Raw genomic sequence first — 10,507 nt, 5'->3', positions numbered from 1 at the left:
TTGCACCACTCCAGAGACAAAGGGTCCATATTCTGGTCCCATTTGGGCAGCAGAGAATTCCCCTGGCATGGGGATTTTTTTGTCCATGTAAAGCTGGTCTGGCCAATTCTTAAGCCACCCCTGCACCTGGCCCAGGTGTAAGGGATGTGCTGCTGGTGGCAGGGGCATGACCAGGGCACTGCTGCACTCTGGCTATCATCAGCTGCAGACAGTCCTGCCAAGGACCACTGCCAGCTGGTGCAGACTAGAGAAGCCCCTATGCTGCTCTAACTTTTACCAAGTCTAGAACCAAGCTAAGCAAAGAAAATATGGCCCAAACCAGCTCCCTGATACCCTCTGATGCTGCAGTAAGCAGATCTCAGTTGCAGCAGAGTAATTATGGATATTTAGTCTACTTTTAGAGTTAGAGATCTTTGGTCAAGCTCTAAGAGTTTACAGGGTGGAATCGGAGACAACAGGAGTTGGACACATGACAGCTCAGTTTACAAATGATTTAAAGCCTTCGTGCTTCTATTTTGCCAGAAGGCAGCTAATCAAGAGGTTCATGGGATGTGATCTCAAACATGCCAAAAGCGAAGTGATTAAGCGCCAGTCAGTCCTTCAGTTCAGATGATCAGATGTCCAAGGCAGCTCTGGTGCCTGTACCACAGCAAAGCCACCCAACAAGTCTGGGTAAAGTTTTCTAAAGTGCCTAAGTAATGTAGGTGCTTAAGTCTCACTAACTTTCAGTGAGAGCTAGAGGGTAAAAGTTTCAAGGGCGCTCAAGTGATTTACAAGCCTATCTGCAGTAACGGGTCTGTCATGAATGTTATTCTGTGCATTAAGCTCGTGCCCGATACACAATAAGTTTGCAGATCTGACGGCTAAGATTTCTGACATGGTCTTGAAAACGGCAGGGTTATTCTTACAATTGTCGGCGGCTGAGTCTTCGTTTAACCTTCCTGAACATAGAGGACACAAGGGAACTTGATAGACAGCTGCATGTCAAATACCGACTGGTCAGAAGCCCAGATTTAATAAGTACTGCAAAAATGAGGGGGGAGAAACATTACATTAGATTGCTGGGGGCTGGGACAAACAAGGCTTGGTGGATTCTATCAGCCCTCAGTACCACTGGTCTTGTGTTGCCTGGATAATCCTTCTAGCTGCCTCACATACACCTTAAGCAGGTGAGGTGATGAGACAGAACCTTACGTAACAGAGCCCTCAGAAGCAGCCTCTGGGAACTTGAAAGAAAGGGCCAGAAACACTCTAGGGGGACTCCATCTGCCCTATGCGACACTGTAGACCCACCACCAACACCTCACGGTCAGCATGATCAAAGGCATTTAACCAATCAGCAAAGACTTCCTTAACCGCATTGCTCAGAGTACCTTCTAGCAGAGCAAATGCTCATGACAATTGTCAGAACCCGCAAAATGGGTAGCAGGAATGACAAATATGGACAAGAGGCCAGGACTTCATTAAATATGGTCTCGGAAATAGGTGGGGATAAGGATTAGGTGCATAAAAGGGAATCAGTGTTCATGCTTAATCTCATTTTAAAGGGAACCACAGCCCCTCAGATTCGTGAATATAAGGGATACCATCTCTGCTGTTATTCTCATATTGTTTGTCTACTTTTGTAATTTTGCTTCCATTGATTGTGGTATTAATAAAACTCAGTCTCTGCATGTCACCAGTAATCTTCTTCACTAATCTCTATGTAGCCACCAAAGAACAAACCTGTTATTAGCAACAAGTGCATTTTGCAACCCAAATTAATAATAAAGCTACACTTGGGAGATCTGGGTATGAGTCCCTGCTCCACCGCAGACCATATGACCTTGGGTGAGTCACTTTGCATCTCTGTGCCTTAGTTCCCCATCTGTACAGTGGGGATAATAGAGCTGCCCAGCCTCACTGGGGGGTCATGAAGATACCCATACTAAGGATTGTGAAGCACTTTGAAATCTACTGATGAAAAGTGCTATGGAAGAGCTAGGTATTATTGTTACAGAATGCCATACAGGAGTGGCACACAGCAATGCTGTTAAGAGTTTGAACTCCCCCCAGCTCTTGCTACCCAGTGCAGATCAGGGATGTAAAAAGGTTAGTACTCCCCTCATGTAACAGAGGTCAGAAGCACTAACTCCAGTACCCGGGACACTGCAGGCAGGCAGTTTTGAACTTCCCCCTGTGACGTTATGAGTGTAATATAATATCTCATTGAAAGGTGACACAGGGCCAGAAAGAGTTAATTAACTCAGACTGACCTGACCTAGGGCCGAACTTTAAAGACTGGTTGGGAAGATATGTAAATGAAAAGAGCTTGAAATGCAAGCCTTCATGGTTAGAGATAGAAGGGTAGCTGTTTGCTCGGGTCTTGTGATGTAAGCAAACAATTCTTGTCTATTATTATGGCTTTGATTCAAAGATCAAAAAAGGAGTATTAGCATTTAGGAAGATATTTGAGTAAAATAGTATTAGGGTTTGTCTGTATGTCTTTTTGAAGGTTGTGGTAACCTGTATCTGAACTGTTCAATGGATAAATTACCCTGTGCTAATTGCCATGACGTTTGGGAGATAGAAAGTTAAGTGGATTGTTTTCTCAGGCCAAGAGGCTACTGGAAAATGTATAAAAATCCTGGGACACCATCCTCAGATCTGCTTGGGGATTCAAGAGAGGGAAACCTTAAGCCACAAGAATTGAAATCCCCAGTCATTCCCCAGACTGGAGTCACCCTGAATATGGACATTGGACTATAACCTAAGTTCTAAAAGGACTTTTGGCAACTACAAACTCATCCGTGCTATGTATTTAAACCTCAAGAATTGAATTCAAGTCTGTATGTATATTGACCTTTTAACCAACGCCCTAGCTCTTTTCTTTTTTAATAAATTTTAGTTTAGTTAAGAAGAATGGACTAATAGCGTGTATTTGGGGTAAGATCTAAGTTATCATTGGACCTGGGTGTGTGGCTGATCCTTTGGGGTTGGAAGAACCTTTTCTGTTATATGATGAGATAAGATTTTCAGTCATCAGCATCGTTTCTGACATGTGTGTCTGGAGGGAGGCCTGAGGCTGGGCACTTTAAGACTGTGTTAATTGGACTTCTGAGTAACCAGGGAGGTGCTATAGAAGCTGTTTTGGGCTGGCTGGGTAAATCTAAGTGTTGGAATATCCACCAGCCGTTGTGGTTTGTCTGCCCCATTCTGTTTGCAGTTCACCCTAATTGAGTGACCTCAGCTGGCTCCCACGGACAGCATCATCACACCCCCTCCCAACTGGATGTCACACTGTAATCCAGATTTTTACCCTGAACTACCGCAAACCGAGGCATGTCTAAAACAAGGCCATGCTGCGTTCTGTCCAACTGGAGACTGGCTTTGCTGTGCCACAGAGATACAGTACATTGCCTAGGTTCTAGAGGGAACTCCTCAGAAGCCTGATTTGGACACCTGCTGTTTAATTTTCTCCAAAATCAGTGAATGCGCCATCTACAGGGTAGCTCCCAAAAGCCATAAGAGAATCAGCGAAATGCAACACACAGGAAAATTAGAGTTCTGACCATGCGCTCTGGAGTACCAAGCTCAGGATAAGAAGTTTGCATGCCCTGGGGATCATTTAACAATGACTCACTGCGAGACCATGGCAAGTTACGTCCCCCATCTCAGAGTCACATCATCTCAGTTTCTCCAGCTGAGAAATAGCAACATTTACCCATCTACCTCAGACAGGTTGAACACGTACTGTTCGTCCAGGGGGTTGAACAGGTAGAATGCCATAGAAATGCCAAGCACCATCATAAAATAAATAGTAATTGCAACAAAAGAATTGATAGAGTGTTTTGAAGATTCCAGTCTTATCCTAGCTACAGTGAGACAGCCCCTGCACGGCGATAGGAGAGGTGCCGATTGGTGCTCAGAAATAATTGCTTGCTGAAATAAAAACTTCCTCTGCCTGGTTCTGGCTTGCCTAGTAAACGTGGACACTATCCATTTCATCTACCTGAAGTTCAGCTCATTAAGTCTGTAATGAGCTCAGTAAATATTTCCCCTGTGTCTCGGTTGATACATTATACACTCCAGTAGTTTTTGAAGTTTAGCAAAACTGGTTTTGCTCAAGATATTAGTAACTGGTAAATTTAAGGATGAGGCAAGTTTGCGTTCAGTTTAGATATCCAACCACGGATTGACTCTTGGGTCCAGAGGTATTATTGTAAGCAGGGGGATGGGTGAAATTACCCCTCTCCCCACCCTGATATTTCCTCAGCTTTTGGCTTGCTTAAGAAGGAAGGGGTGGGGTGTGCAGTTGAGGTGGCTGCTTTGAGCCTTAGGCTCTCCTCCCTCTGGCTAGCTGGCTAACAGCGGTTCACTTCCTGGCCAGAGCAGGAAGCTCACTGCAGCATCCTGCCAGCAAGGGCCGTTCCACCCCACTCCTGGTTAGGCAGAAGGTCAGCAGAGAGCTTCTCTGCAGCTAGCCCAGCTCTTTTCCTGCCCTTCCAGAGGAGTCAAGAGCTAGTGAGGCCGAGGTAGCCTGCTGTCTGGCCCTTCAGGAGGGAGCTGAGCCAGTCAAGAAGTCAGCCACCACCAGCAGCTTCTCTTCCCTTTAGGAGACAGGTAGCTGTAGGGTGGGTGGGAAGAAAGGACTCCTAGAAGGAAAGGAACTTTTGGGGGGCACCAGTAGAACTCGTGGGGTGTTGATCTTTAGTGGGGATGGGATGGACCAGGAGTACAGGACAGAAAGGATCTGTAGTGGGGAAGGGAGATGGAACCAGATGAAGGCAGGTACAGGAGCACTGGGAGAGGATACAGGAGGTAGCTTGTGGAAAGAAACACCCCAAGAGGACAGAAGTAAAAGGAGTGGGCCCCAGGCATGGGGGAGTCTGATGAAGCAAGGGCAGGAACCTTGGGAGAGATAAGGGATGGGTACAGGGAGACCTGGGGGAAGACTCCTCCCTTTACTTTAGGTTGGATATTAGGAAAAACTTTTTCACTAGGAGGGTGGTGAAACACTGGAATGCGTTATCTAGCGAGGTGGTGGAATCTCCTTCCTTAGAAGTTTTTAAGGTCAGGCTTGACAAAGCCCTGGGTGGGATGATTTAATTGGGGATTGGTCCTGCTTTGAGCAGGGGGTTGGACTAGATGACCTTCTGAGGTCCCTTCCAACCCTGATATTCTAAGATTCTATGACTCTCAGAAATCTGGAGCTGTGAAAGAGGAATCTTGTGTACAACTAGAAGAATGGAAAGAAACAGTGGACACCTAGGGGAGGGAAAAGGAAGTCTGCGGCAGGGCTCGGAAGCTAACCTCATTCTCCCAAGTCACAGACCAGACACTTATCCATTGAAGAAGTAGAAAGGAAGATCTGAAGGGTTCTGCTCAGATCTGTTGCAGAAGTCGAGCCAGTTCAGCCATCACGCTTATGAGCTCTGCCTTTCAAAGTGAAGAAGGTCTGATAGCCCCCAGCATACTGCCTATGAACTAGAGACTGCCCAAAACTAGACTCATGATTTAAACATACCTGAATTTAGGATGGTGGTTGTAATTTGAACTTAGATCTAACACCTCAGAGCGTTCAACATCCAGACCCAAGGTTGTTTTTCAACTGTATTAAAAACAAATACATTTATTACTGTCACCCCCACCTTAACGAGTTATGTCTTTGTAGCATTGTGTGGTTTTGTCTTGTCTGCTCCTGCAGCTTTGATGAGTTGTAAAATTGTACAGTTCTATTGGAGATCCCAGGTAGCGTGCTGTTTTGGAAACATACACAATCTGGAAGCCATTCACCTTGTTCTATTTTTCACTGTTTCTTTACAAAATCAGTTGAAAAAAAGTAAAAACCCAAAGCAATTACATAAAACATATCACATGACTTTGGACAGCACATATGTTTCTGAAGCGGATTTGCATTATGGCCTACCTGGATTATGTACCTCAATTCAGAAGTTCGCCTACAAATATCTACATGGTATACAAGTATCTTTGGGAAAAGACTCTACTATTAGCTATTTAATGCTATGAACTAATCATAAGGCAGGTATATAGTTGTGTCCATCAGATTTGGCAAATAGAACCAAAACCAGACTCTAGGGCATTGAGGGAGATGTGGAAAGATCAAAAAGTTAAACCATTTGATTTTTTTCAAAAGTACTCCATTGTTGATCTAACTCTGCTCTCACTTAAGCCAATGGGAGTTACATTGACTTCAAGGAAACAGAGCTAGGCCAATATGGAGCACTTGGAATATAGCCTTAACTTTTTGGTTTTCTCTCTCTATCAGGGCCAGAGAGAGAAAACTCATGGCATTTCTGTACTATCTGGATAGTATTTCCAACTTAATCAGATTTGGGAAGGTCTAGGAGACTTTCAAAGAGAGCCTGAACTTGCACAACTGATAGAAAATCTTATGGACACAAACAAACATGTCTTCAGAAACAGAACTGAGTCTGTCTTTCAGGATATCCTTAAATCTTCTGAAACTTAAGGGGAAAAAGAGATACTTTAAGGCAATTTAACTGTTGTGCATTAGCTCCCCTACCAGCAAATTCCAGATGCCAAGATTTCTGGGGAGCTTTTTGTATCCAATTTCATTTCTGCAATGAAGAGATATGCACCCTTTATGAAAAGAGAAAATTAAGGAACTTAATAGCCCTCAGTTAGGCAACAATTTGCAGGCCAGTTTCACTCCCTGCAATCAAGACTACTCCTTTCCTAGACAATTGAGAGAACCATAATTTCTCTTTAGGAGAGAAGTTTAGATAATTAACATACATTGTCATCTAAAAGGGTAAATCATGAAGCATTACTGCATGTTTACACTTCTGAGAACATGCCCAGTTGCATCATCTCAGGCATTTAGAACTATCATAATCCCTGCATAGCTTCCTAAGAAGATACTGTTGGTTTTGCAGATAACCTTCTGCCTCTTTATTGTTCCTCCATGGTAGATTTCCTCCTTAGAGCCTCTGAAGAGTGGCACTATTGTGCTTGGGCAGAATCCAGAAACAGTAATTCTATGACTCAACTGGTTAAACCAAAGTCTGCCACAAAGGTTATAAAGCCTGATTCAAAGCCCATTGGAAAGACTCCCATTGACTTCAATAGGCTTTGGATAAGGCTCATGTTCCCTTTAAGAAACTGGCTAAAAGTCTGCTCTGACCAGCCCACAGTCACTCCCTGCAAACACGTCGGAACATTGTTGCCCTACATGTCCCTATGATGGAGTATGCGGTGGAAGAGAGCTGGATCGACTATGCTTGTTCTTCTGGCTTCTCCGTGATTGTTCTCTCTCTCTCCCCTCAGATTCAGTCCCGTGATGTGACACGTGCCCTCACCATCAACAAGAGCAGAGGGTGAGCTCTGGCCCACCAAGGGTGAGCCCTTTGTTTTAAAGATTAGCAAGGAGCAAAGTAGCTGAAGGCTTGGAGCTTCACGTGGGCAAGAACAGCGAAAAACCAGAAATGCCAGAAACAGCAGGCAAACTCAGAGAGTCATGTGCCACCAGATGAGAGCGTATTCTCCCATAGCTATCAAATTGAGGGTATGCCTCTCATAAGAGTTACAGCCTAAATCAGTTCTATATTTCATAAGCCTTATAGAAGCACCCAACAAAGTTACTGCCTGTTCTTTTATGGCCTTTCTGTTGCTTTCACTAGGATTTAGTTTAGCCCCTTGAACAAGTATTTATATGTAAGACCTGGCTTCCTGTGTGTGAAAAGGTTTGGGTTGGTACAGAGAAGGCACTCACAATTTCCATTCGTGTTCCTGGAAGTGGACTTTGAACGTGGAGCATTGGAAACATTTTATAACCTCAAACAAAACCTTGATAACACCGTACAATTCTTATGAAACATCAGAGGGTGCATGAGAATCCCACAGCTTTCAGTTCTTATTTCTTTGAACCTAGCTGCCTTTGAAACTTAAATATTTGTGTTTGCTGTTTCTGCATGCTCAGCAGTTATCAGCTCTGATATGGAGTGATGGGGACACATTTTAGTTTTGTTGCTGAGTCAAACTTTAACCTAGACATCTAAAGAATTGGCAAGTATGAAGCAAGGGACAGATTTTTTAAATACTATATTTATTAATTTTCACAAAGTTCTGTAGTCCAATATGCAGGGCATATACACTCTTCTAGGTATGTTGTTTTCTGTATGTTTCAGTTTACGTAGTTAAGGCTGTTAACAGCAAATAAGCAAATCAATGCTCATAAGAGCCTGGAAATTTAGACTAAAACCCACACCCTCTCCCACACATATCTTCCCTATGCCAAAAAAATCAACAGTAGCCACGAAAGCTCATGCTCAAATAAATTGGTTAGTCTCTAAGGTGCCACAAGTACTCCTTTTCTTTTTGCGAATACAGACTAACACGGCTGTTCCTCTGAAAAGTAGCCAACCAGTGTCTTCAAGGTGACACCCAGTCAACCCTCACTCTGCCCTCTGTTGAAAGCCTTCTGTCATTGGTACAATCTGGACAGCCTTCCTGTTGCTAAATTAAGTTATTGGCACATTACAACAGTTTCTCTGTCATTGCCCTATTGCTACTGCAGCAATTTATAAGTAATGTGCATTCCTTGCTGTGTGTGAGCATTGTGAGTAGCATGATGGTCATAAATTTCAGCCTGTTTGCAAGTGGTACAAAAGACAACTTCCCCAGACTGTCACGGGGTCCACCCACCACAGGTCGAGCCTCCTCCTGTACGCTCTGGGGATTAGCTCTTTCCAGGTTCTAGGTCCCCTTCTGCTACTCACTGCATGCCCTGCTGCCGGTCTTTCACTCTGTGGGGGGTATCAAAGTCTTTCCTCAGCAGCAGTCTTAGGCAGTCTTCCCATTCACTGCCCCTAGGCTAATAGGGGACCCTGGGCCTACCCTTTTCTTGGGTTCCAGCTCAGGGACCCTGTAATCCACAGCCAAGGTCCGCACCATCGTGAATCTTGCTGCCTTTTCCCTGAACCCCAAACACCCCTCCCCCAGGAGTGAGTGCAGACTACTGCCCTGCAGCCCCTATCTGCTATTAGCTCAGCTTGCAACCTAATAGGTTAATTGGCGCCTCTGGCCTACATTAATCCCTTCAGGGTGAGTATGGGGAACACAGCATATCACACAGGATAGCTACATATTTTTCTAAACAAAAAGATACTTTACTAATTTAATTTGCAACCCCCGCTCTTGTCTCTTCTACCAAGTGTGAAGCAGCTAGCAGTCAGCGTGGTAGGTTCTCTTGCTAGTGCTGGACATTTGGAAACTGTCAACAGGTCTCAGTGTCAGAATTAGCTCCAGCTGGCATGACTTATCTGTCTGATCACTGCAGGCATTCACACTGGGTACATTTCTCAGCACGATGGTTAAGTGAAGCATAGCAAGCCATCCAAGCAGTCAGCCATCTGACAGCCCCAGAGGGCAAGTTTTCGGGCATTTGAGCAAAGCAGTAAGTAAAGAGATCCTGGGTCACAGCTGTCCAAGACCTGCTGCTATGTCTTTCCAACTCATTGCTTTAGACTCCGAACTACTGAGTACCCACAATGCCCAGTGAAGTCAAAGGGCGCCGTAGATTCCCCGCACCTCAGGATCAGGCCCAGGTTCTGGCACAGCATAGTTCTGGTGCTTCTGCTGAATACGCAGCATATTCCCTTATGTCCACAGTCTAGCCTTTATGGTATCAGGGTTCTGTTCTGACAGCCAGTAAGAGGCCAAATGAAATCTGATAGAGCCCAGCTCACTACCAGAAAACATGTCCCCTTTGCCAAACCATGTCTTTAGTGCCCCAGATACAAAGCTGTTCATGCCAAATACAGATGTGTAATATAACAGAAAAGCAAAGGGGAAATTAACCAAGTAATTCCTGCGAACAGTTGCCGTGGTTTAGACAGCAGCTGCATGGCCATCCTGCTGCCATGCACTACAAAAATCTTCCCTTAACACTGCAAACAAACAGTAATCTGTCCTCACCCCTCCCCGGAGAGACATTTCATTTGTAGCCACATGGTAGAGATGGAGAAGCTCAATGGTGCAGCAACTTGTGTCAGGCTGCAGAGGGAATTCAGGGAAAGCACCCGGAATAGAATTCAGCAGTTCCTGGCTCTCAGGCCAGTGTTCTAGCAACCAGCTCCCACCACATTCTAAAGGACATTTTATAAATTAAACTTGGAAAATGGACACATTGCTCAATACCCCTACTAGCTGAAATTTTACGAGCCAGTTTTAAATGCTGTAATTACTTTAGAAGGTACATTTTGCACAGAGCTCTCCAGCCTCAGGAGAGGACAAAGGAAATGGCTGATAGAGCGTACTGGTCAAGAAGAAAGCAGGATGTGTGTTGTCTCATTGTTTCCTTGTATCCCCATCTGCCTCCAGCCCTCTGTCATCTCTTGTCTTATGCTTAGCTTGTCAGGTCTTTGGGGCAGGGCCCATCCTTTTCCCTGTGTTTGTACAGCGCCCAGCACTATGGGGGCCTGGCCCATGACTGGGGCTGTGGTTACACCCATAACAAGTGCTCATGGTGGAAGCAATAAAGTTG

The sequence above is a fragment of the Caretta caretta genome, chromosome 11 (genome assembly GCF_965140235.1).
Source record: "Caretta caretta isolate rCarCar2 chromosome 11, rCarCar1.hap1, whole genome shotgun sequence".
Taxonomy (NCBI): domain Eukaryota; kingdom Metazoa; phylum Chordata; order Testudines; family Cheloniidae; genus Caretta; species Caretta caretta.
The sequence above is the reverse complement of the archived record's forward strand: the minus strand, read 5'-3'. Positions refer to the sequence as shown.